The sequence below is a fragment of the Fukomys damarensis genome, unplaced genomic scaffold, assembly GCF_012274545.1.
Source record: "Fukomys damarensis isolate Sample0158 unplaced genomic scaffold, DMR_v1.0_HiC HiC_scaffold_7, whole genome shotgun sequence".
Taxonomy (NCBI): domain Eukaryota; kingdom Metazoa; phylum Chordata; class Mammalia; order Rodentia; family Bathyergidae; genus Fukomys; species Fukomys damarensis.
In genome coordinates this window covers 36,879,331-36,903,526 of record NW_022900919.1, presented here as the reverse complement: position 1 = coordinate 36,903,526, position 24,196 = coordinate 36,879,331, and the positions used below count along the sequence as shown (strand labels likewise).

Sequence of the window (24,196 nt, the reverse complement as noted above, 5' to 3'; positions counted from 1 at the left end):
TCAAAATCCAGGTCCTTGTTGCCTGCATATTTTTGTTCTGTTTGCAACATTTAAAATTAGGAAAATTCATTACAGAAAACTCCAGCTTTCAAGCTTTTCTTTAAAAAAAAAAACTGTAATAACTGTTAGACCTGAGTCTGTATTCATTTGCACAAGCTCCCATTTCTTTGCAAAGTTTTTGCCCCTTCCTACTGTTCCCCATACTGCCTGCTCTCCATGGGCATGGGTACCCTGCTGCATGCTGAATTGTCATCAAGTTCATTTATATTTCTCTCATTTACAATACAGGGATTTGACAGTTCCAAAGATAAGAGTGTCTTAGACACTTAAACATTTGTCTTCTTACATGTCAAGCTTTGAAATCTTTCTAAAAAGTACTGCGTAATACCCTAGTTCCAAAAAATAACTGAAATAAGAGGGACTTTGCAGTGTATACTGAATTTACGTGTTAAATGAATAAGAGGGATATGTGGAGAAAGAAGCCAGCAGAGCTTGTTTGCTTTTGCCAAAAAGAACTTCAACTCAGGATGTGCGCCCACATACCCAGTCTCCTGATCAACATCTGCTAACCATGTGAGCAAGATATTGACAAGAAAGGAGAAAAACAGCCTCTCTAGTCCAAGGTCCTCTCCTAAATAGTTTTCCTTAGTTTTGGTAGCACACACTTCAATTTTTCATGGGATACACTATTTATTCTTGGAGAGGGTCTGAAACTTCTCTGCTAAGAATATGCTGTAGTTATCAGCTTGGAGGAAACGAGAAATGGAGAGGAAGATTTTATGAAGAGCAAGGATCATCTTATAAGGCATTTACTTTGGTGAGATTCTTGCATAGCATGGACTGAGGGAGGCTGTATATCTCTGTCAGGGGAGGATTGCTTCTATCTTCCAGGACGGGCAAGACAATTTAGGCGTTCAAGGTCCTTGAGCTCATCCACCCAAATGAACTCATTTCAGGCCTCAGTATCCCAGCTGTAGTCTTGAGTTTTAAAACAATGACCTTACAAAGCCTCTTGTAAAAGCTATAAAGCTCTACCAACTTCATAGTCAAATTTTAGGCCTGGCTTTCATCAGTTTGTCCTCCAGGGACCAAAGATAAGTCTCCTTTAAATTTTCCACAGATGTTCTTTGGCTTTCAGAGCATGCCTTGAATTGGCTATTAACTCCTTAGCATAAAATTTTCTTTTTGTGGATCGAAAGTGGCCACCGTATCCCACAAGATACATAATCATTGCTGTAACAGTCATTGCATGTTGTAGCCACCAGGTCTCCCAATGCTTGGCCTTCCCTATCAGCCTTATCTCAGTTTGCCATAGGCGAACCTTAAGTAATTGTGCTGCTGCTTTCTAGAATTTATTTCTATCCTAATTTATAACAAGAAAAAGTGATCCTTACTGTTTTCAGACAGGACAGCAATCCAATTCCAAAGACTTATCCACAGGGTATTTTTTGTACCACTGTTTTTTTAAAATCTCAGTTTCCCAAGGGAACTCTGAGACAAACATTAAGTGTTAATGCTTTAATCAAAACGTGGAATCTTAAAGTGAGAGAGTGAAGAGGAGAGAGGAAGAAAGTGAGGTAGGGAAGGGAGGGAAGCGAGACAAGGTGATGTGTTACTAATGTGCTTCTGTTCTGGCCATGGCCCTTCCTCAAACCATGAGGAAGTACAGGCAGAGGTCAGCACATGCATCTGCTGTGGGACACTTCTATGAATAAACTATGCACGGAAATATGCCTTGGAAGAGAGTGGGGTGGGGAGGGGGAGAGAGAGAATGAGAACATAAACTAGGTCACTTGGTCATGACCAGGTACAGTTTTGTCCCCCAGGGGGACTTTTGGCTGAAGAAATCTTTTTTTTTTTTCAGTGCTGGGGATCAAACTCAGGACCTTGCCCTTGCAAGGCAGGTGAGGCGCCAGTGAGCTAAATCTCAGGCCCTGACTCAAGAGATCTTTATATCTAGAAACACTTTTAATTACCATAACTGGGGATACTGCTGTAGCTAGTAAGTAAGGACCAATGACGATGCTAAACATACTATCATGCATAGGACAGTACTGTGCAATAATTTTTCAGTTGAAAATGTTATTTGTGTTGTATAGGTCTAAGTGATGGTAAACCCAAGAGAATCCTAAGAGATGTGTAAGATTTGTTAAATACAATGATCTCACATGCACACACAAAATGAAAGATACAGGAGGCATTTTACAGAAGAGAAAAGACAAATGGAGAACAAAACATGAAAAGATGCTGAACATCATTAGTAAGCAGGGAAATCAAATTACGGTAAGATTCCATTTCACACTCAATTGATTGGCAAAAATTAAGATATTGAGAATACTATGCAGAGAAAGAAATAGTGTTCAAAGGGAATACTCAGATAGTGCTTGTGGGGAGTGTAATTGTAAGCAACTGTGTGGGAAAGGGTTTAGTATTGTGTTGTAAAGAGGAACATGCTTGTATTTAAGGGGAACGGTTATGTCATTTTTCCTGAGACTCTCCTGGCTTTAGCACTGAAAATCTCCCAACCTGGGGAACCTCGTACTCCTGGGTTAGTCACTCGTATCTTATATCCTGGTAACAATCTACTCCTGTGTAGATTGCTCTGAAAAACTTTTGCAGGCACCAGAAGATACAAAAACAATGACTGCAGCATCACTGTTCACAGCAGTAGAAAACAGAAACACAGAAATGTCAATCTACTGGAGAATAGATAAGTAAATTGTGATATGTTCACTCAACTAGGACACTATTTAGCTTTGAAATGATCTATAACTGCGTGCAACAATATGAACGAACTTTAAAACATATATGTTGAATTAAATGCAAAAATCTCTGTGACTGTATACATATGGGACCATTGCTGTGAAGTATACAAGGAAGCAAAGATTTGTAGGGTACAGGGATGTGTTCATGTTTGGTCCATTTATTATGCAAGAGAACAAAAGACATCAATTTAGGGTAGTGATTACCCCTGGAGAGGGAGCGTAGAGAGAGAGAGAAGGAGGATGGGGAGATCCTCAGTTGTCTAAAGAAAAATAAATTCATTAACTAAGCCACTATGAGGTACCCAGAACATACTCATTAGATTTGGTATCTTTATTGTCAACTTTTAATAGCATAGTATTTATTGTACTTTGGCTATTTTATTTTATTCTACTTTATCTCTTTTTGTGAAATGGTAATCTTTATCCTACTTTTTAGAAATATGGAGCAAAGAATTACCAATATATTCAGAAATGAATAACACATGGTGGGGATTTTAACCTGGAATCTCCATTCCTGGGTCTCACTAGCATTTATTTCCACAGTCAAGTTCCAATTCTGCCTCCAAGGCACTTGAAAAATTACCAGCAGGATGTTAAACCTCACCCTGAAACAGGCTGCATCACCTGACTGGGATAGCATCACTCTGAAAACACAGGCCTGTGCAGGCTTCGGCTGCACATATACTAAAATTGAAAACACGTCCAACAGGGTGGTAAAAACTGCTTAGCAAAATGCTGGGATAGGTCTGCTGTTTATTTTAACAATTCAGACTCAGTCTGAACTGCAAATTTCCATTTTGCACACATACTCCAATATAAATACACCCTTCATGTCAACGGACCTCACAGAGACTTCCCCCAGAAATTGTGCCTTGTAAGCATAGCCTTGCCATGGGGTCATAAGCCAAGGTCTTCATTAGTTTCCACACATCCAATACCTTCTGCTTAGCCTGGTTATCAAAGTGCAGCATAAAAAGCATCCATCCTGCGCTCTGTGTCACTGTGGTGGTCCCCACAAGAACCACCATATGCTGAAGAGTTTTTTCTTCCTGGCCCACTTCTCATGTCCTTCTTCACACATCTATCAAACTTCTTTCTTTTTTCCCTCACTTTTTGAAATAAATACAAACCCTCTTATAAGATTATCCTATAATTGTGTTGACCACATTGCTATAACAATGTGTCCATCCGTCCTTCCACCCATCCACCTATCCGGACTTTTGCTCCTCTTCCCCATTGCTGTGGAACTCTTCTTCATAAACCTATTATTCTGTCTCATCATGTAAAGGTACAAGATCCCAGTGATGATTGTATACCTAAAATGTACTGATAAGCTTAATGGAAGAAAATAATAACAAAAACAAAAGCAACAACATAACCCCCTACTATTCTGTCTGCAAATGGATTATTGTTTTCCTGAGTTCTACATATTTTACATTTTTCTGGTCTCTCATCTTGCTCTCCCTCATGGTGCTTGCTTTCTCTTTCTTTCTCACCACCAGATGCCTTTATTCTCAAATTGTTTGACAGCATACGGTTCTTCATGTTTTGTTTCTTGGAACATATACTCCCTTCTTTGATTTACGTTTCCTTGCTACCTTATTCGTCTAGGGGAGGCTTGCTTATCCTTGTAAGCTTTTATTTGGATATTTCCTTCTTGGTAGATTGTTTTCAGTTCCAGGTTTTCTCCTTCTGTTGTGATTTTGATCTAAAACAGTCTCTCAAAGACTTATGTGTTTAAAGGTGAGACTTTTGGAAGGTGATTACACCATGTCGGGGTTCTATACTCATCAGGAGCTGGCTTGTAATTCATCAAATAAAATAGCTCTATTAAGATGATCGTAGTCATCAACATCACCATTGATTCAGTGATGAGTTCAGAGCTGTGTGTGCTGTTTGGAAGAGGCCCCTGGTTAAAGCAGGTGGGCCCTAGGAAGGAATATTCCTGTACCTAGACCTATCATCCCTCTCTGGCCCTTTTCCCCTGCTCTCTGCTTTCTGGTTGCCATATAGTTGAAAAGCTTTCTTCTCTCACCTCCTTTTGGCATGCTGTTTCTGCCTTGCAGACAGCTGATAATGGACTGAAGCCTCTGAAACTATAAGTAAAAATAATCTCTTATGGATAAAAATATCACTGTAAGTTGTGGGTATCAGCTTTTTTGTCCTGGTGATGAAAATCTGATCAATACACTTTCATATGCCAATTTCTTTTGGCAATGTGATTTAGAAACTCCTCTTGCCAAGAGGTAGGGTCTTTGTTTCCATATCTCTTAAATTTAGGCAGGACTTATGGTTTCCTTTAACCTTTAACTTTCCCCTGAATGAGCCCTGGATAGCTTGCTGGGGAATTGAGTACCCTAGTCACATTCAGTGGTTGCTCTGGGCCTGGGCCTCAAGGAGCTGTGGACACTTTCACTCATTCTTTATCACATTGCTCATTTGTCACTGAGTGAGCTCTGGCTAATTTGCTGGGGAATTGAGTAGCCCCAGTCACATTTAGTCATCACCAGATATGTGAGTGAAGCCATCTTATGCTATATAGCCCATATCTAACTGCAAGTGATTAAGCAAAACCTTCAAAGATCAGCAAATCATGGCCCAAGTGCAGTGGCCATGCAGAATTTCCTAACTCCCTCACAGGCTCAAAAGCAACAATACATACTTACCTTCTGATGCTACTGAGTTATGGGGCAAGCTGTGATCCAACAACAAGTGATAACTCTTTCCTTGCCCTATTCAATAGCTGTAACACACTCCCATTATATACTTCAAACACAACTTTCCTTGTCTTTCTCTTTCAGAAATGTGTAAGCTCCTTGAGAACCAGGGGCGACTTTTTCTTGACTCCCCAAATTTAAATAATACCCACCTTTTAAATAAATGTGAGTCTGAAAAGTATCAGTGATTAATGAATTAATTAAGATTTACCAGTTGCCCAGGAGATAGTTTGGAAAGCAGACAAATCAGGATTGGAACTCCAACTTGATTTCCTATACTGCTACTTCTGATTTGGTTCACCTCATTTAGTCTTATTTCCTCAACTACATACTGAAGACATGGATAATGTAAGTGCTGTAGAACTGCAGTGATGAGTTATCAAGATAGTTTTCCTTCTCTCTCTCCACCTAGTAAAGGTGTATTCAGTATAAGAATTAAATGATTAAAATGCATATAAAGCATTTAGTATGGCACTTGGCTTATAGTGCATTAAATAAACAATAGCTGTATTAATATGGTCATGACTATAAACACCACCATCAGAATTGTTGTCAGTTCTTGTAGCAAAAATTGCTATCTACATCCCCTTGGCATCAATCATTTTTGGATATGCTTACCTAAGGGTGCCCTCCAATGGAAACTGTCTGGGCCTATGCCTGAGGGTTTCATCTGGCTACTGACATTCTCTTGGTCCACATGGAGTTAACTCTTTTCTGCTTTCCCCAGAGAGCAATGCTCAGCCAAGGAAGGTGGGAGAAATTGGCTAAGTACCACAATGTCCTTGTCCTTGGTTAGGATAAATTCAATGTATGTTCTATATTGTATCTCAGAATTGCCTAATGGGATTGTGTCACTTTTGGTCACAGTAGTGACAAGGTTTCTTTTCTGTCTTCTTTCTTTTTGTGTCACATACTCATTTTCCTACAAAAGGCATATGACATAACCTCCAGAATAAACACCAGTATCAAAAATTATTTTCTTGGGCTAGGGATTTAGCTTGGTGGTTCTGCTGCCTGCCTTGCAAGTGCATGGACCCAAGTTCAATCCCCGGTACCAAAAAAAGAAAATATTTTCTCAATAGCTACTTTTGGAATAATCAAAATAAGATATATCACTCTTCCTCATTTAATTTATCCTTATTGCTTCAAAATCTGATGACTTCCCTTAAAAGTGTGGATATCCTTTTGGTCTCCCGTTACTCAAAGAATGCATCCAATCCAGTAGATGACAGGATCAATCTCAGAATATGGTATATCAGCTTTGGGTTTTCTCTGATGTTTTCATCATGACCCATTCTCTGAGTGCATCAAGACAGAGTTATTTTGTAATTGATATTGAGCATCTCTGCTTATTTTGCTGGACACCTGGAACTTTGTTATTGATTCTTGGCCAAGAAAGGTAAAATGTACTAGCTCGTGATTTATAAGGTGCTGATAAAAATCCAAAACTCTACCAGAGTTTATCTACTCAGTTTACTGAAACCATATTGATCGATGTTCATAAAGCTTGCTTTTAGCTACCTAAGCTGTGAGTGGAGATATCCCCCAGTAAGCTTGAGTCTTCCTTGGCTTTCCTGAGACCAAAGTATGAGCTATACACCGGATGCTTCTTCTTGATACAAAGAAGAAGTGCATCCTCTGTGATGGAGAAAAGACTCTGGGAGCCTTGCTGGAAGTCTCAGGCTGCTCTGATGTTTGCAGGTGCTTAGGTTCTCCCACTGGACTGCATATTTCACAGCATTTACAGCTTAACATGTGTGCACCTTATAAAACCGGATGAATCTATCTAAGGCTTTTTGATAATAAAAATTTTCCAGAGGGATCTGGGTTGGAGGAATGAAGGACTTCTACAACATACATGTTTGGAATCTGTTCAGACCATTATAGGAGTGAAAAAGCAATACTACATACTTTGTTGAGGTCTTAAAGTATTATTCAGCCAAGTTATCCTGAATAACTCTTCACAACACAGATTTTGAGGTGGTCCATGCTCTAGCAATGGCTGATCGCTTCTTGCAAACTCAGATCTGCCTGCCCAGGTCACTCTCTATTCCTCATCCGTTCACCTCCCCTGTAGGCTTTGAACAATGGTTATGAACTCCAAGATGTGAAGACTTCACCCCTGAGTATGATAGGTTTTTTTTTTGACAAATTTTCTTTAAATTCATATATTCTTCTCTTTCTGAAATACCAATTTTAAGCTGTATTTTAGTTTCTCCTTCAATGTTTTATCTACAAATAACCCAGCAGGAAAGTTTTACTTTTGAAGTCATGCTTGGCTGGCCAAAGCCTCTGGTTCGTAAAAAATTCATACGCTTCTTATTTAGAAAGATACCTCTCACACAGGCAGCTTCTCAGTGGTTTGGGGAAAAATATTCCCAGAAGTCAGGGGCCATGCACAAAGCATGAGCGGACTCACAAATACTTGTAGAGGACTCACATCTCCAAGTGTTATAAGATAATTTACCTGGAATATGAGATTTCAGAGAAGAATTCTATTTCTTTTCACAATTTGATATCAACACACTCTGGAATACATATGCCATAAATAATTTTTTCAAGCAATGGAATAAATGACTGTTCATGAGTGTGCATTAAAATGCAAATCTGACTTCAGAAAGTTAGAATTCTGTTTGGAGATTCATAAAGAATATGATTTTTATCTATGCACTGAAGAAGATTCAACATATTTGATTTCCAAAGCCACGTCCCTAAACCAACTCACCAGCATTTCCTACATGGGTGCAAACATGTTCTGCTGTTTTCTATGATTGAAACACCCATGCCAACCAGTAAGGCAGAATGGATTTTTTTGAAAACATAGTTCAGCTAGAACATCCTTTATCCAAAATGGCTGGGACCAGAACTGTTTCTGATTTTAGTTTTCTTTGGAATTTGGAAATATTACCATAGACTCTACTTTCCAAGCATCAGTAATCTGAACACCTAAAACCCAAAATACTCCAAAATCTGAAACTTTTTGAGCAGCATGTTGGCTCTCGAAAAACTTGGGATTAAATATTTACATTAGAGATGCTTCACACCTATGACTTCTTCCATTTCTCTACTAATGTTTTCTTAATGACCTCTACCTTCAAGACATATTTCCACTTTCAAAAGGTTTCTCCACTTCATCTCCTATATCAAGCCTCTTCAAAGCCCCTCTTTAAGCAATAGGGCCTAGAACAGTTCTTAGGCATGCAGAAGTCATCCACTGAATATTTGTTAAACAAATACCTGTGCTTTTCTGCTTTTTTCCAGTAGTGCATAATTTTAAAATTAAACGCAAAGGGCAGAAGCAAACATAATTTGCTTTCCTACCTTTTTTACAATGGCTGTAGATAAATTAAAGACTCCAGAGAAGGCTTGCTATTTCTGTTCTGTATTTTTTCATTGGAGTTCTTCAGTTTTCTTCATTTTTCCTCAGTGTTCATTTTGGCAAGAGGCAGAATTCACCGCAGTGTATTTCTGTAACAATATGGTACCAACATGACTCAGAACCCCACCAACAGTATGCTCTGTTTAAAAATAAATATATAACATCATTTACTTTGCACTCTCCTACATGCAGCATGCCCTTTCTTTACCGTTGCTATCATTTTGTCAGGCATGCAGCTACAGATCTGTCTGTTATTACCTGGGCACTCCTGGGTGGTAGTAGAGCCCTTTACACACATATACACACTTAGCACCTGGAAGACATCTGCGCTGCGGCACTTTCTTGATTCTTTGTAATCATTTCATTACGAATCTATCTGCCCAATAAACGGCGAGTCCTCAATCCCTGAATCTCTGAGGCTTAGCTCAATAACTGACAGTTGTTTATTGTTAATATACTTTTGCATCATTCATAGTACTCAGGTTATAAAGTCATTGCCAGTACTGAATTAGCAAATACCAAACCATTGTTTCCAGAAGAAATGCAGGTTTTTTTTCTGTCTCCAACATTTTCATCACCCAACCAGTATAGAAGCTTGTTTTGTTTATCTCTTGAAAGACAGCTTTATATATATTGTTACTTACTTAATATATATTGTTGATTCATCAACATTGAATTCACAGGGAGCAGCCCTGTAACTCACAGTTGAGCAAAGCTTATCTAATAATCTATGTCTTTCCTCCATAAGGCCCATCACAGCCTTCTCATGACTAAGAGCATAGGACAGCAGCTCAGTACTACAAACAATGAAATTACTGACATGAGGCACAATTTTTTTTTTTTTTTTTTTTTTTTTTTTTTTTTTTTGGTTCCAGGGATTGAACTCGGGTCCTTGCGCTTGCAAGGCAGGCCACCGAACGGCTGAGCTAAATCCCCGGCCCAAGGCACAATTTTTTTTTTTTAAATGAAAAGGCAAATGTATAAAGAGGAAACCCGCAAATATTGAGGATCAACCATGTATGTGTTGGGTGAATCAGAGTTAAATGTAGATCTTCAGTTTTTATTTCCCTCTAGAAGAGCAATAATAAATATTATGTATAAGGTAGGAAGGAACTAACTATAGACTTCATATTCTTCACAAAAGATCTAAGAACAAAAATAAGTTATTCTTTCTTATCTTTTAACAAACACAAATTCCAGATCCCAGGTCTTCTGCCTGGTACTAATCATTGTTCAATTCTCAAACAATCCAAAGATTTTCCCTGACATAACTATAGGTTCATATACTATCTTGTCCATTACAGGTCAATCTAAACTATTCCCAGAAGGCTGACTCATTTTTCTCCTTGATAATAAGAAATACTTGCTTTTGTTCCATTATATACATCTATGAACTGTAGGTACTCAAGGAACACACTTTGCAGGCTTGTATTTTTTTTCTGTAAAAATGCCACTACTTTGTGACATAAAGAAAAGAAAAGATCATCTGAAAAAGTTTATACTTATATTAATATATGTTTGAGGTAGATAATAATTACATTCATCATAGGGAATTGGTATATGTACATAACACATCTTAATTCTTTTTATGTGGCCTTTCCCCATGCAGATTCATCCCTGACTTATTTTTGGTTTATGGAATATGATTTTTTGCTAAAATTTTCTTCTCAAATGTATGTTCTATGTATTAAAACACCATTTCTAAGAACAGCAGAACTTGCTAAAAAGTAATACTTTGCATAGATAATGAAAAATTCTAGAAAGGCTCTGGGGATTCAGTGAGGCCTTAGGTCTCATCCCCAGCACAAAAAGAAGGAAGGAAGGAAGGAAGGAAGGAAGGAAGGAAGGAAGGAAGGAAGGAAGGAAGGAAGGAAGGAAGGAAGGAAAAAAAGTGCAAGGATGGTTACAAAAGCTTATGTATGTTTAATTTAATGCAGAATTGAATAAAATACAAATAGACATACTTTCTATTAAGAGTATTAAGATAGTCTCAATATATTTCAGAGTATCAGAAGACAAATCACTTTATCATGGAATAGAATTATAGGACTGATATAATCATATCTACTGCATAACAATAAGATAATTTAATATATTTTGCAAGAGAAATATTTTCAATGAAGAAAATAAACTAATTATATTTTATTTATACTTTATTAATATATTTATATTGTATTACATCAATATTATATTATATTATTTATACATAATCTATTTTTAGTTTTTCCTAAGAAGTAGTATGAAAATTTTCTATTTACAGTAAAAATAGTAAGAGTGCTCAAAGAAATATCAGACATCATAAACTTCCTTTAACACATAATCATATCCCCACAGAAAACTCTGTTAAAAAATCTTTCTTTTTGAATATGTATTAGGAAATTTTTATCTACATATCCTTGAAAAAATCCATATTACCATTACTGATTTTTAAAATTTGAATGTTTAATATACTATGTTTGAATAGGAGCTATGTTACTCAGAACTTATTGTTTATGTACATCTTAATACAAGGTACTGATGGCAATTAAATTTGATATTTACATTTATAACCTTCAAGAGTCAGGGCTTGGCTCTATTATCAACAGATTGGTTCACCTTGTAGGAGCTGCACTATTCCTTAAGGTTATTGATTCATCTCACAAAAAGAGACATATGCCATTTTCAAGTACATGGAATGGTCTTTGGGACAAAATGGAAATGGTCTCAGTAAAGTAACTGGCCAATAGTGAATAGTAAAAAATGTCAGCTCATGTTTTTATTAAGTACAACCAAACTACACAGCCTTTTAGTCTTGAATTTAGTTCTTAAAACCAAAAATTAGTGGTCAGCCACTTGAGAATAATTTAGAAAAAAAGAATCCTATCTCACACACATTTTGACTGAGAAAGAAAAGCATTTTTATGGTTGATATGTGTATAGAGACCACTCATCATAGAGTCATTACTAAGTTTTTACATGAGTTAAGCCATTGTTTACCATTCTTTTTTGTAGAGTCTCAGGTTACTCAGCCTCTCAGTATTGGGTGTGTAAACCAGTATGTGGCATAGAGATCATCATTTTTGGCACATGTTCAAAAAATACAACATCTCATTACAAATAGCACCTACCTCTGATATTCATTGTTATTGGGCTTACTGGTAAATTACTACAGCTTTTGAAATTCTATTTTGCATAAAAGAAACCAAAAATTTACCAATAGCTGTGCTAGAAAAAAGTTATAATTCCTATATATTTTCTTGGTTTCCCTCCTTTAATTAAAGGATAAATGACATCATTCACACAGACGCATTTGAAGGTGGTTCCAGAGGCAGGGTGATTAGAGTCCCATCAACTTGGAAATCTGGTAATGTCTACTACATTATTCATTTTTCCATTCACTTCCTTTTGTACCCAGAGAAGCAAATTTGTAAATGGTGGGTTTGGTTTGTGGTCTATGGTGTTATATCAGGAAAACAGGACTTTAATTTTTCTTAAAGAGCATAAGCTTAAGGCATTATCTTCATTAGTACTAACTTCTGGCCAAACAAACTCCAGTGGATTATGACATTATTAAAGATGAAAGTCTTCTAATAACCTGGAGGTATTAGGGGAAGAGAAAAATAATCATTTGCATGGAGAATATTTAACTCTCGATTTATTTTTTAACCTATTGTTTTAGAAACTCTCCAACAGAAATTAATACAGATTATTCTTCTTGCAGGTATATTTTCACCACATGCCATCTGCGATAGCTTTTTCTTTGTATGTACCACATAAAGTGGACAATTTTTCCTTCTGGTAGATGCTACACTCCTCACCTGATAAGCAAGCTCAAGATATACAAAAAGGTTTCATTATCAGGTTTGACAGTGTAAAAGCCAGGCAGAAAACAAGCTAGCAAAGACAGTTTAATACAAACCTCCTCTGAGAATTTGAAAACAACATCACATTTATTTCCTGCTACTCATCTGCTCCACCCCATGATCTCTGTGTCTATATACAATAAAATATTCATGATCAGAGCTCAGCATCCTTTCCTCTTTCCTCAGTGTGAGAATAAGGTGTAGTCTGTTTCCATGGGAGAAAGCAACATAATGGAAAGACTACAGTTTTGAATAAATAACTGTTGGAACTGAAAACCCAGTCTCCTAAAAAAAATGGATTTTCTCTCATTCAGAGCAAGATAACTGTGACATATGGGATTGTATTTTTACAGTAATTATTCATACCTTTGTCGATTGCAGTGAATTCTCTCTAGGGAAACTTTTCAGAGCTCACAGAACTACATGCTGTTTTTGGATTTCCTCAAATACACACTGAGCAGTATTTTGTTTTTCTTTTCAGGTAATAATGAAACAGTTTTAAAAAACAGTCTCATCTTCTTCTACAGGCAAATACCTTGTTTGAATGTCTAGCCTCTACTTATGAGAATTTCTCCTGAGACAATAGAAAGATTGAGTTTTTCAGGATTGTGAAGATTCTCATGTAAATGCTCTTTTAACCTAGTAGAGCAACTAATAATGTGTTAGCTTTTATTTTCATAGTAACTATGCTTTATACTGAAAAACACCAAACAATAAAGTTTAGATACACTACATTTCTTGTCCTATAGAAAAGCCCTTATTCATAAAATTCCCAGGTTTTAGCTCTATTTTTAAACTTAATTGACTGAACTATTCTATATGTGAGATTTATGTGTTAAATTCCAGGTAATGACAGCACACACAGAATTTTTAGATTAAATGAGCCATACATGTATAAACTAAAATATTATGCAATATTTAGTTTAGAAAAGCTAATTCATAAACATCTGAGTTATACAGAAATCAAATTACATTTAATTTGATACAGAAAGCAGTACAAGATAACAGATCAAAACCTATGGGTCATGTTTTTGAGTATGAAGATTCTATACCCTCCATTTTCATGGACGGTCTTGCTAAGCTTGCCCTGGCTGATCATGCTAAGCTATGTCCTATGACACAGGACAAAATGGGAGAACAGTGTAAGAGAGGTAGACAGGAAAAGGAAGGGAAAGGGAAGATGAAAAGGAGAAGGAGGGAGGGAGTGAGAGGGAGAGATGCAATTCATATTTATAAACACTTTCAATCTCTAAAGCCAGGGATTTTGTTAAATGGGAGTTTTAATTACAGGTCCCTGGGCTCATTTAGTTACAATGCAAGGCTTCCAAAAATTGAAATTGGAGAAATATTACATTAATTCCATTATTCTTTAGTAGGAAATAAATACAAGTGCTATCAGGAGGATTTGGGACCAAGAAAACACAAATATATTCATATTACATTATAGCTGTTGTTAACATCTTTACATGTCGTTTATACTTTGAATATATAGCAGCTACTCAATCTGTCACTAGGTCTCATTATTTTGCAAAACCAAGAAATGTAAGTTATAGTGGTACAAATCACTTTATCTAGTGTTTTGAAATTCTATTGTGAATAAAAGGAATAGACTATTACTTTTTAAATAAAGAAATGACTGATATAATTAAAGGGAAATATTTAAATTCTTATTTGATACAAAACACTGATAAGTATAAAAATAATATACAACTCATTGTAGGTATGAAAAGGAAGGTATCGGGGAGCAACTTGTGATATGATTCATCAATTTAAAGAGTATTAAAATAGTAATTGTGGGAGAAAACTTTAAATGTACTGACATTTTATATTCAAGAAATATGGATTTCTACAGTTTGATAATTCTAAAAATGTTTGTGTCATTACTGATAAGGGCTGAGAACTAAAGTATACTTTTCCAGATGTCAGTAGTAAAAAAAAAAAAAAAACAGAAAACTTTTGAGCCAACTCTTAGAGGAAAGGTTGGATTATATATCTATTCTTTTATTTATTTTTTTATTAGTACATGTTTGTAGTACATAATGATTTCATTCATTACGGGGGATTTGTACATATACATAACACATCTTAAGTTTTTTGTGTGTCACTTTCCCCTCCTGTTCTCCCCATAGAAGGATGTCCCAAATAATTTTTATATTTAAAGATAAAGAGATAAATTATTTGCAGTTAAAAATATATAGGGGAAAAAAAGAACCAAGATACATCATGTAAAGGTACAAGATCCCAATGATGAATGTAACTGTATTGTATTCCTAAAATGTACAAAAAATATAAATATATATAGGCCAATTATATGAGTAGGCCAAGGATGTCAAGGATATATATATAGATAGATTTGAGGCACTATAGAGATGGCACAGGCAGTTTATTAATATATTGTCTTTTTGATTATTTGGTACTCATGTGATCAGCTTTTAAAAAATCTTGCAATTTGTTGTGGTGTTTATATTTCTACTTAAGTTTCTATCTCTAGAAACACCTTCTAAACTCATATTTTTTGTACACTTATGGATCTGTTTCCTGGTCAACTGGCTAATTTTCTCCAACATAACTGCTTAGAAATTAAAATTTTAAAAAAATCAACTGAAATGCATATACACGCACAACCACGATTCAATTGTCTAAGAAACATCGTGGTCACAAAGCAGTAATCACAAAAAGTCATTGTAATGGTTGCACAAATTATTTAACTTCTGCGATTCATTTTCAACTAGGTGGTCCGTTCAATAACCTGAAATCTTGATAAAAATTAAGTGATTCTAAGTAAAACTGATGTTAATTAAATGCAAATCAAAAATGAACTCATAAATTTTTAAGAAAAACATATTTGTACTGTATTGAACTTTGATTATATGGTTGAATGGAATAAAACATAACCATTTTAATCAAGTACTTAAAATGTTAGTGCCTAAACTGGATATTGAGTTATATAAACTAGAAATTAAAGGCATATGTCTTAGGATATGCTCAATTCAATAGAAGAGTAAAATATCCATTATGAGTTTGGAATGAGTAGGCCAAGGATATCTTCAATTAAAATCTTTTCTTATTAAAGTTAGGGTATTAGTAATTTTAGTTGCATGGTCTCTTTTTTCTTTCTAGACATTTTACCAATCCTACAAGCAAAACATAGGTAATATTAAAGACACACATACACACACACACACACACACACCTATTGTTTAACTAACTGGTTTTGGGTCTGGGTCATCCTCTTTTTTCTGACAATAAAATGCATTCTTTTTAAGAGATTAAAACATAACTTACTTAGTTATCTTTTTTTTAGCAGTGACAAATTTGTGAAAAATCAAATATTACAAAAGGTGCTTTCTGTGTATAGTAGAGGTTGCAACCTGAAAACATCATGCATCAGGCAGAATTTCACTGTTCTAGCAAAACGATGATTAGAGCAGAGGGTCTGTGATGTTAGGTCTTAATGAGTAAACATGTTAACTAATTACCCTGTAGGCAAGGCAGTGTCTGCCAGGCAGTATGAGGTTGTTATTTTTCACCTTTCAATTAATAAATAATCTGGGGTGATATTTTGAGATTATGAAAAGTGCACTTTTGCCCATTAATTTTAGTTAGTGGATTGTGTCTGCAAAAATTAGTGTTTTCTTTGGCTAATGTTAATTTTCTGCTTCCGCACTCCTTCTACATTTATTAATTGGTGTTATTCCAGAATGAAGAGAGGTGCTCTTTCTTCATTTATGTCTTCATCCAATTATTTATTTATATCAGCATGTAGTTAAAGGTATTTATTTTATTCCATGTATTATAATTTAAAACTCATTATATAGGTGGTTGCTCAAATATTGTCACTTTGGACCATTTAGATCTCCTTTGGATTGATCCAGATATCCTTTGGACACATTCTTGATCCCTTTTTTGTATGTGTATTTGCGGTGCTGTGAGTCAAACCCAGAGCCTTTTTGATGCTAGGCAGTTGCTCTGCCATTCAGCTGCATCTTCATCCCCCTGCTTGGCATTTTTAGTAAGCTTACTTTTCAACATTTTAGTTAATTCTTATATTTTACCTGCCCCAGCTACAGAATAAATTACATCCAAGGGACCCTGGCTATTTGATTGGAGAATGGTGGTTGAAAAACAGATTTGAATGCTAGGTGTTACTGTTGAATGTATGTTTCCATCCCATATTTCCAAGTTAAACGTTAACCTTTAAGATCATGATACTAAGAGATTAGAACCTAGGAATGTGATTAAGCCATGAGGGCCCTGTCCTCAATAACGGGATGAATGCCGTCACATTATGGTCAGAATCTAAACTGTTCCCAACAAGTCTCATGTGTTCAGAGGTGGGGTGTTTGGAAAGCAACTGGATCATAAGAGCACTAAATTGATGAGTGGATTAATCTATTGATGAGCTCATCGCTGAATGTTCTGTTAGAAGGTGGGGCCTGGTTGGAGAAGGTGGGTCACTGTGGAATACCTTTGGAGAGTGTATCTCTTGCTGTCTTTTCCCTGTCTCTCAGCTTCTGGCCCCCGAAGCAATGAGCACCTCTCCTCCACCAGGTTCTTCCTGCCTTGGAACCAGCCCATGGATTGAACCCTCTGAAACGGTGAGCCAATATAAGCCTTTCCTCCTTTAACATGTAGATGTCAGGTTTGAGGTCCAGTGGGAAAAAAGCTCACTAATGCAACAGTTAAATGAGGCATCAAAGAGCTAGTTTTGCTGTTCTATCTGCTCTGTCCTGTGAGGAACCCTCGTCAGCACCCTATATGAGGACTGGAACTTCACCAGATATGGTACCTGCTGCCCCTTTGATCTTGAGATTCCTAGCCTCAGAACTTTGAAACATAAAGTTCTGTTGTTTATAAACTGAAGGGGAACTAAATCTTCTCTGTTACTAAATCTTTTTGTTGTTGTTGTTATACCTAAAAGCTGTATGGATTGAATAAAAAAAGGATGTTAATAAGAAAACTGAATCAAATAAGGGCTACAGCTTATGCACATGTGTAGTCCATATCTCGTTATAATTATTAGCTTATAGCAGGAATTAGCAAACATGAAATTTTAATGTTTGTGGTTTCTTGTGAGAAGTCATGATGTCTGATAACACAGGCCAATAATCAGAATGAAATGAAAATTCATATGTTAATGCTTGATACTATTGCTTATTGGCTCATATTCACTTCTATAGTTTTAGAAATCTGATTTTCATTTGGGCATAAGGTATCATGATAAAGGCTATGTTTTCTTGTAACAATACACAGCTAACTGGATGTAAGAATAAGGTTTTGGTGAGGCTTTAGGAAAACCCTACTGCAGTAAGACAGAAGCCTGACACAAGGCCTATTTTTCCTTCTTCCCTTCTACTTCCTCTTGCCTGGAAAGTTTATATGATGGCTGGAGTTTCAGCAGTCATCTTGGACAATGAGGTCAAAAGAAACCCATGCATCTATCCCCATCTTCATGTAAAGCCAAAAGATAAAGCTTGTGATAAACTCTATGGTAGATTTCTTGTAGCATAATATCTTATACATCTTTGTATCTGTGCTCTTCGCACATCTCCTATCAAGCGGAACAGGCTGTTGTACAACGCCTTTAATCTGGGCTGTGCTTGTGATTTGAATTGGTCAAGAAACTTTGGGAGAAGCAACAGTGTGAGTTTAGGGCCCCCACCTCCATAGACCAGTGTTTCTTGTTTGTCTCTGGAAATCTCCTATTGACATATGAAATATTTCACGTCAGAGAGACTGACGAGACATCACATGGAGTGGGAACCATTTATCCTAAATCCATAGATCCAGGACCCCAAATAAATGCAATCAGCTAGCCAATATCAATGGGACCAGTTACTCAACCTAATCTTACTTCTGATGCAGGCAATGTTCCATCCAGGACCAGGAAACTTCTGTTTCACCTATAGACGCTTGTGCACTCTGTTTGCTCTGTGACCCTATGTTCAAGCTGTGTTCTGCTGTGGCTCACAGTGTATTGATAATCGTTTCTGCAACTCTGACAATCATGGAGTTGCACCTACAGTCAGGTTTCTTGCCTAAAGTCATTTTTTTTATGAGAGAAAGGAAAAAGTCATCTTGTCCACTTTTATTTCCAAGCTGTCTTACTTGCCAGCAAATGGAATTCCCAACTGATACAGGGTGGGTGTGAGTGGTCTGCTTTTCTACCACCCCAATGTGTCCTGCATTTCTCATTTATTTTACCTGCCTCGCTCCTATAGCACTGGGCTGTGTAATTTCTGCTCTATAGCACTTTCTTTGAAAAAGGAGAAGAAAGGGGATTCTTTTTTTTTTTAAGTTTTATTTTGTATTTTGAAGCTCATTTAAATAGATTTCTTAAAAGAAGCATTTTACAGAAAAATCGTGTATTTTGCTTTGTAAACTCTGATACCGTACCTACATCACTTGAGCTGGAGGCTTATTACTCAGGACAGCAGTGGAAATACATATGGGAGATCAAAGAAATAACCAAGCGATGCATTTTTGGAACTTTTTCAGTTTATTAAGTTCATGCCAGCTTCCCTATATTGTCAAGTGCTGCTGGATGTTCAATAAAATCTCTTTAGAGATGAATTGTTTCTCTTAGAAAATAGTAATATAAATCTAGTTTCAAACATTATGTAAAAAATGTAAAGATTCAGACTATGGTTTTCTTTAGCACACACACACACACACACACCCTCACACAAACTATCTCAACAGACTTTAAAATTTCAAATGCTAAATCACATTATAAAAGTAGTCATGAAAATGGACATGTAAAATAATTAGTTATAGATACAATAGTAGATTTAAAATGATTATTAATAAATCTAGTGAATATAAAACATATGAGTTAGCCCATAGATGAAAATATGAAACTAATAGTATCTCTAATAAAAATAGTACAATTTGACTTGACCCCCTTATATTTACTATTTTTAAACTAAGTGGCAGCTTTTTTCAATAAAAGTATTATAACAAAAGCGTATTTCAATTTATCAGCAATACTGTAGTACTATGTTTTTAGAAAACATTTAATAGGAATATTTTTGTGGAGATGTCTTTTGAACAATCACTCGTTATATAATAAACTCAATAATGCCAAACTACGGCTTTGTATCTAGATATTTATTATGTAATCTGAATCCTAAACCTTTAATAAAAAGCAAAGATGTGCATGCTGAAGAGTATTCTTGGCTTTGAAGATCCTTTGTAAAAGGTTAAAAACTCCTAATGAGTGCTGGGAGATGTGACCATAGGGGTGTATTCTCACAGCCACGCTTAATCCCACGGAACAAATGCACAGGTGCTAGCAGTCACTGTTAGCCCAGGGAAATGTTTTTCTGTTTCATTAAGCTCTTGACTGCTAAGTTCAAACTGTCGTCAGTTGCCTTTCTCTGTTAACTATTTATTTCTAGTATAAGAGCTCAGCCTCATCCATTGACAAATGCCTGGGATTCCTGTATGCCAATGGTTAATAGGAGATGCTTCTGAAAACACAACCCAGTGATCAGAAGACAGGAAATTCCTGTGCTGAATTCCTTGCTTGAATATAGCAAGAAACAAGTCAGTGGGGTCCAGTGGACTTGGACATGTAGTAGAACTAGTTTACCAAGGTTTGATATAACATGTAAATATGAGGAACTCCATTTGCCAAACAAATTTAGTAGGACACAGCTTTGTGCTAAAGAGAAGCAGGCTCTGAAACAGCATTAATAGATGCATAATGTGAACCACAAATATAAATCACAACATTTTGGATTTTTGGAAGCTATATTAATAAAGAAAATCAATTATAATAATACATTTTGTTGAACCTACTATAATAAAATATGATCATTTCAACAAATACCATTGGCATTTATATTCATTTTTAAATATGAGGCCTTTGAAATTCAGCTTATGCTTTCTGCTTACAGCACATCTCTATTCAGATTAGCCACATTTTCAGTTCTCTACACGTGGTTAGTGGCTTCCATATGGAACACAGCCATGAGGCACTTGCATATGGAGCACAGACTGATTCTTGATTTACAGTGATAACTTTAAAAACTTAGGAATGATGGTAGTGATAAGAAAAGGATGACATTTCAAATATAGAATCTTAATGAATTTTCTAAGAAGAAATTGATATAAACCGTTCTGCAATTCAAAAGCTAACATTGACTAATGGGGCTTTGTTTTATCTTTCAGATATGTCTATTTTGAGGCAGGTACTTTGCAGGGTAGAGGGCAAGTATATTACTGGAATCTGACTCATTTGTAATTCAAATATTTTGCATAGAGGTATTTTGTAGCAATTAAATATGCCAAAATAAACTCATTAAATTTTAGTTAAACATCCCAAGCAAATAAGACATGTTTATTTATATTCTGTACAACAGATAATAAAACATGATATAGGATGGCTAAAGTGAATTTAAAATATCCAAAAATTAATAGCACAACTTTATTGCAAGCTTTCAATACCATTGTTAGACTTTAGAACAGAATTCATTTATACTAAAGATTGACATGTGAGGATTTTCTCCAGGGTCAAAAGAACTCATTAAAATGATCTGTAGATTTATGAGGTCAAATATAAGGCACAGAGGTCAGGCTGTATATTAATGTCAGACAGAAAATCCCCAGACAAAAATTAGTGCTGTGCAGAAACGATATTTTTTGAAGGTTTTCTTAAGTAAAACAAATTTATTTTTAAACAATATATGCTCTGTAACATCACTAACACATTTTAAGCATTGAGGCTGTCAAATTACTTGGTCACTTGGTGATACTCACAGCATGTGCTTCTTATGGGATCAATTTTTATTTCCACTTCATGAGATTGAAACAAAGAATTTATACAGAATATAAATGGAAAGCATTTACACATTTAAAAAGTCTGCTTATAAAGTGTTCATGTGTTTATTGTAGAACATTAGAAAAACATAAAAGCATGAAGTAGAAACAAATCACTCAGAATTCTACACTCAGGCACTATTGACATTCTGGTCTATGCCCTTCAAAGTTTAGGACAGCACGATTACTACAGCCAAGTCTTTGAGAAATACCAATAATAAACTCATCAGAGCTCTCCTGAAGACATGATTCCTCTGACATCCAATAACCCCACCTGGTATATACGTGACCACTCACTCCCCCATCCTTGGGTTGCAGCCATAACCCAAGCACTACAGAGAGTAAAGTACTACTACCTGACTCAAAGCTGGTCTGTTAGTGCCTCCTCTCCTGTCCACTCCATCCCCCTCAGTTATACCCCCACTGCTCACACCCATATTTTAATTCCTCTGTGTCATATGCTCTAGTCCAGTTAGTTCAAAGCTTCGTACTCCTCCCTACTGAAGAGAATGTGGTACTTCAAAGACCAGCTTTGCTTACTCACTCCATTACAATCTTACAGTACACCCTTTGATCAGTAGAATAATCTGGAAGAGTCAATAATATCTAGCTCCTAATCATTGATAGTGCTGGAACTGTCTGATAAACATATGCTTTGGTTGTGTTTTACTGGATGCTGGTTTGTGCCTAGAAGAGCCTACTTTCTCTGAACTGAATTAAAAAACAAACCTTTGCCAAAAGCGTAAAAAGGCAGATGCTGGGCTGAGGCCTGGAGAGTACATTGTGCATGAATTCAGACATGGTCCTTCCTCTTCACAGAGGAAGAGTTGAAAAGGGGAGATAATTTCTAATTGATTAAATGAATATGTAGTTACACAGCAATAAACACTATGAAGGCAGTGGACACTGAAATTGCGATGCCAAATACATTACATGTTTTTAGCTTTATGTAGGTCTAATTAACAAATAATATACTTAAGATGTACAACTTGATGTTTTGATATGCATATTTATGTGAAATAACTGCCGCAATAAAACATATCATCACTTCGTATAGTTAACACTTTCTTTTTTATTAAAATGACACTATCTATCTTGAATATTGCTATCATTTTGCCCATTCAAAATACTGGCAAGAATTCATACTCTATTTTTCACTCCTTTCTCCAGGCGTGGCCTGCTATGAGTTTTACTACTATTGTAAAAGAAGTCAAACCAAAGTACGCTGATTTGTACACAGTGCTCTTACACTGGCTTTCATACACATGTTAAATGTTTTCTTAAGGCAAAGTCAATTCATTACATGAGGATTATCTCCGTTTAGTACAAAGCAGAAGTCTTTCCAAAGACCAAGATAGAGAAAAAGGTGACTCTAAGAAATCTCTATCAGATTTCTTATTGCAACAGGGAAATCTCTCCTTTAACTCTACTGAAGGCATCCTGATCATGATGACGTTTATTTCAGATATGCTGAAAGAAAAGCTGAGACTACATGATAGATACCTCAGTGTGTTAGGGAAGATGAAAACCAGAGACATTTTTAGATTTCTGTTGAACAGAAGATCACTCTGCATCAGTATATGCAAAAATAGGCCAAGGGCCTAGATGAGGTCAGAGTAAAAGAAAATTGGGAATAGTTGAGTGAGAAACTGGCTAGATCACAGAGAGAATAACAGAAGGGAAGGAGGGAAGGAGAGAGGGAGGGAGGGAGAGAGAAAGCAAATGAGAATAGCAGACAGAGATACGGAAAGGGTGGGAAATAGAAAACAAAGAGATATACATAAAAGAAAGACATAAAGAGAAAGTTAGAAGACAAAGAAACACATACAGCAGCTTGGAAGAACGGGAGAGAAATCTCAGAACCTGCTGAGATTGAGGCCAATAAGGCAGGCACACAGCCAGAGAGAATGTCGCTGCGGCTGAGGATGACTGATGCTTGTAGAAATATTAACTGGAACTTTAAATTCAGTGTTTTCTATTATCTATTATAACTACTCTCTGTGAATCCTAAAATCTGCTAGCAAATGTCCCCTCTGCATTAGGGGAAGAAATGAAGGAAGAGTGCAAGGAACCAGTCGAGGGCAAATAAACTGGCATGAGAGGCTGCCGTAAGATCCCAGAGCTGTGGAATAAGGGATAGCAAAAAGGGACGATTCTGTGGGTTCACTCAGGAGTGATTAGGGAACTGTCATCTGTCAAAATTACTCTTGAGGGAGACATTTGGAAGGATGCGTGTGTGTGTGTGTGTGTGTGTGTGTGTGTGTGTGTGATGCTATATATGGGAAAAGGCATTCCTGTTCATCGAGTGTCTATTAGTTATTTTGCTTTAGAGATAGTCTCATCCTTCACAATTCTACCATTTGGTTTTAGGCACTTACATTTTTTCACATAAGAAAATCACAGGACTCAGAGTTTCCAGGGTGCAGTGCAGGGATAAAGAACCCTAGAAAAGACCTGCGGGCTCTCTGAGTGTCACAGACTGAAGCAAGAGCTCAGGAAAACAAAAGCAGAGAGAGTTTCCAAGACAGAACGTCAGAGACGAGTGAGTTGGGGTGACCAGGGGACAGGAAGTGGGCAAGGGCAGGGAAAGAAGAAAGGGCGAGAGAGAGGGAGTGAAAGAAAGAAAGGGAAGGAGAGGGAAGGGGAAGAGAAGCGAAATGAATCGAAGAG

At 36.3% G+C, this 24,196-nt stretch overlaps 1 long non-coding RNA gene across 1 annotated transcript in view; it reads right to left on the bottom strand.

Annotated features, from left to right (window-relative positions):
- LOC104871904 overlaps positions 1-24,196 on the bottom strand; it is a 242,132-nt gene that overhangs the window by 119,888 nt on the left and 98,048 nt on the right. Inside the window, exon 2 of the long non-coding RNA XR_782990.3 lies at positions 8,804-8,950. This is a non-coding gene — a long non-coding RNA (uncharacterized LOC104871904). The remainder of the gene's footprint in view (positions 1-8,803; positions 8,951-24,196) is intronic.